General features: G+C 32.7%; 1 long non-coding RNA gene across 1 annotated transcript; it reads right to left on the bottom strand.

Moving 5' to 3' along the window:
• Positions 1–2,886: 2,886 nt before the first annotated feature.
• Positions 2,887–3,284, bottom strand: LOC136971962 (uncharacterized). Its single transcript, XR_010880250.1, has 3 exons — positions 3,196–3,284; positions 3,063–3,110; positions 2,887–2,984 (listed from the first exon to the last, which is right to left on the bottom strand). It is a non-coding gene; the product is annotated as an uncharacterized lncRNA (long non-coding RNA).
• Between the last annotated feature and the right edge of the window lie 1,131 nt (positions 3,285–4,415).

Below are 4,415 nucleotides of genomic sequence, written 5' to 3'. Positions count from 1 at the left end.
ATAACAGAGCACAGCACAATGTTAACACTTTCAAGTGTGGACTTCATTATAAATTTTAAAATAAATTTGCACAATTATACACCAGTTTTTAATCCACCTGTTATGAAACTAAATCATATTTTCTTGTAATTCTACTTTAAAATCTTATAGATTTAAAATTACAAATTTTTTTACCGAAATAGATACTCCTGTTGATATTTTAGCACCATCTCACCACAGTAATTTGATATAAATGTATTTTTACTTTAGACAATATTGTATGCTCTATTATTATTCAATGTTTTTAAATTAAATTATATTTAAATATGAATATTGTATATTCAAAATAAGATTTTTTCCAATAAATATTTTTTTATACTAAGCTTCTCTTTTTTAATTATATATATAAGCAACCTGTTTTTATGCGCTCTTTTTATGTGCGATTTTTTTAATACGAAGTTTTAATTTATGCGGTTTTTTTTTGTGCGATTTTTTATTTGTGCGGTATAGTTGGCGACTAGTTTCGTGCGATTCGTCATGTCTCACGTTGACTTATTATAGCTAAATAAACTTATTATAGCATAAATGCACTTATTATAGTAATATTATTGCATGAATATGCGAAAAATGAAATAATTTACTTTTTAAGTCAACAAAACACCACCTGGACAAGAATATGTAAAACAGACGATAGACCAGACGATGCAGTCAAGTGCTGACATCTGTTGTCAATAAATTCTATTTCGTACGGTTTTGAGTTATTTTCTATGTGAGACTTTTTTTATGCGGTCCCTGTTGACCGCATAAAAAAAATATTTTTTAATTGTGTTGCGAAAACTATTATTTACAGCCATTCGTGAAGTTTCGTGCGATTTTTTTAATGCGTCTTTTTTAATGCGGTCCCTATCCCCCGCATAAAAACAGGTTTGACTGTATAACAATTTGTTCTGCCGCTCGTTGTTGTTCTCAACTAATTTAATAACAACAGAAATACATTCAATTAAAATTCTGTGCCGTATGAAAAAAACTGTTTAATAAATTTTACCACTAAATGAATAACAAATGTTTAACTTTATATGTCCTACATCACCGAATGTCTTTCGCTAGGCCCTTTTAGTATCGTTAGGGCAGAAACTTTCGCTTCGACTGAGCCTACAAACAAGACTTGGCTAAGTGGCAAGGGCCAGTGTAACAATCTTAACTGGTCTCTCATAGTGTGGTAGGCAGATATACTTACTCCTTGATCATGAGGCATTATCACTTAGATTTTTATAAGTAAAAAGATAATTTAAATAAATAAGGGTTTAAGATAACAAGTGACATCTTATTTGGAGTATTAAAAGAAACTTTGAAATAAGATTTCAGTATTATTTTCATCTTTGTTGCATCAGAGAAAGTTAATAAAATAACTTTCCTGGTGACTTGCAGAGAGAAGTTTAATTACAAGGTCATATTCAGAGGCGGATCTACATAGGGACTAATAGGGCTTAAGCCCTGGACCCCCAAGTGTCAAGGGCCAACAAAAATTGAATCATTATCATAAATTTCTAATACTTTTTCATTAACAATGAGCACTTAATTTATAGTATCGTATAGTAAAAAATCGAACATGTGCATAGCAATTTACAGAAAAGCCCTCGTTATTCCTTAAGAAAACATGCCCAAGCGCCAAAAATTTCACTGGCATCCACTCGTCGCATATTACGGTATGATCTACATTATCATCCTTATAAATTAGCTGTGGCACAAAAGTTAGATCCCAGAGATTATCCTAAAAGAATAAGATTCGCAGAGGAAATGCTCAATAAAATCGAGAATAAAGAAATTGATTGTGATAAAATTTTGATGACTGACGAGGTGCACTTCCATTTAACTGGCGCAGTGAATAAACAAAATTATTGCTACTGGGCTCCTACACATGATAGTCCCAAGGTCATCGAAGAGACGCCGTTACACAACAAGCGAGAAACCTTATGGGCAGGTGTGGCATCGTCGGACCATATTTTTTCAAAGGAACTGTAAACACTACCCAGTATACAGAGATGTTGAATACGTTCCTAATCCCCACCCTCACCGATGTAGATGTCTCCGGTAAAGTTGGTTCCAACAAGACGGCACGACAGGCCACACAGCCAACAAGACTTTTGAAGTTCTCCGTGAAGCTTTTGGCAACCGCATAATTTCCAAACGTGCTCGTTTCGAATGGCCACCTCACTTGCCTGATTTAACCCTGCCAGATTTTTACCTATGGGATTATTTGAAGGCAAGAATGTACTCTGACCGGCCAAGAAGCTTGGAACAATTAAGAGATCGAATTCGAGATGAAATTTCCAGAATTCCTCCAGCAGTTATGGAAAATGTGTTCAAAAGCTGGGTGAAACACCTCGAGTCTTCTGTACCCACAAATGGTCGTCATTTGTCCGATGTAATATTTTATAAGTAAAATTGAATAAATTTTGTACATTGTGTAAAATTTTCAACTTTTTTTAGCGATTAGTTTGCAAGTTATTCAACTTTGAAACCGTCAAAACATTGTGAAACATCCTGTAAGACACAACCCTCTTTATCTCCCCACTCCGTCGATCTTTAATCACGAAAATTTAATAGCATCAATCCTTAACACACAAACCTTTATGCAAAATTTCCCAATTTTTCGACAAAAAGCACAGGAGTTATCAAGCTTCAAAGAGGGTGAACAAAATTGTGCTCCCTCCACCCACACCCACACACCCTTTGATACTGAAATTACCCCCCTCCCGGAACTTTTGTTTTCCTTTCTGGATGTTTCAAGGTCACCTGAGTCAAAACATGAAAAAAATCTGGATCATTTTTTTTACTGATTGCCATACTATCTTTCTGTTATATATAACAACCGGGAAAGTCAAATTTGAAAAGTTATCACGACAGTTTAGTCTTCACTTTTTTGGTTTTTATTTTAATTTGATTAATATTAAATCAATTTGGAATGTTGTTGCAACAGTTTCCTCAAAATTATCTCCTGTTGGCTGTTAAAAAAAAATATATTTAAAATCATAAAAATTAAAATCTAAATTATAAACTATATTATTTTAAATACTACTTACTTGAGAATCTATGTCTATTTCCTCAAAATTTACATTACCTCCTGTTGCCTGTTAAATGAAATATATTTAAAATAATTTAAATACTATAAGAGTTAAAATCTAAATTATAAACCATATTATTTTAAATACTTACCATTGCTTTGCTGTTTTAATTTTCTTCAAAAGTACACTAGTCCAATGCTGAAATTTGTATGCTTCTTTTCTTAAGTTTATCGCAGCTTATATTGTACACGCCCGTGTTGTTCTTTTCCTGTAAATTCGGTACACACCCAACATTCTTTTCTTATAAAACCACTTTCAATTCTTGACCAACTTTCTACATCTCCGCCCAAGATACCATCTATTTCTTTTTTCGTAAACATAATTTATGTCACACAGCTATTAAAAGTGCTGATTCACTTTCTGCAACCCCGCCCGAGATACAAATCTATTTCGTAAGTATAATTTATGGTCATATAGTTATTTCAATTCTCGACCCACTTTCTACGACCGCCACGCCCGAAATTAAATATATTTCCTTCGTAAACACGACCGCGCCCAAGATACAATCAGTTGACCACACCCTCCTATTATTTTTGTATAATAGCTGTAGCTCCAGACTGGGAAAAATATCTCCTACAAGACTTCCAAATACAACGAATAAAGAATCATGTCGTCTGCTGATTGTAAGTATTATAATTTTTATTTAAAATAATTTTATTTTTAAAATAACTTAACCTTTCGGACTCGGTGGCGCACTTCTTCGCCATATGCCAAACCGGTTTGAGAGGTTCGAAAACACTCGGTCGGAATTGAAGTCCGCCAACGTTTTAATATTATTTTTCTTGAGAACTATATATCCTAGACACAAGCAGATTACACCATCGTTTTCTTCTGTGTTTATTCTACATAGCAGTATATATTTTGGATTTGATTTTTAAATAAATTCGTCATTTTCGATTTTTTAAATAAACACACTACTTAGATGGAAGTGTGTCACCTTTAGTATTGACTTAAATGTTCTTTTTTCTCTTTGTTTCTTTAATTTTTTTTTTTTTTGCTTATTTTTGTGATATGACAAATTTATATTCTTTATTACATATATGTGTTACATTTATCGTGATTTCTGATAATTGTTTTTCTTTTTTACGTTGGTTTTAATTCTCTGGCGGATTTTCGCGCCGGAGTTTTTTTTACGCTGACATTTTTAACTCTATTTTCCTCGAGAACTATATATTTTAGACAAATGCAGAACATGCTATCGTCTTCAGATATTTTTTATTCGTCTTCGATTTTTAAATTAATTCGTCATTTTCGATTTTTTAATAAACACACCGCTTAGATAGAATGGGTCATGTTTAGATTACAATATAA

The sequence above is a fragment of the Centruroides vittatus genome, unplaced genomic scaffold, assembly GCF_030686945.1.
Source record: "Centruroides vittatus isolate TY-2023 unplaced genomic scaffold, ASM3068694v2 contig_2734, whole genome shotgun sequence".
In the NCBI taxonomy this organism is placed as follows: Eukaryota; Metazoa; Arthropoda; class Arachnida; order Scorpiones; family Buthidae; genus Centruroides; species Centruroides vittatus.
This window is presented reverse-complemented; position numbering and strand designations above follow the sequence as displayed.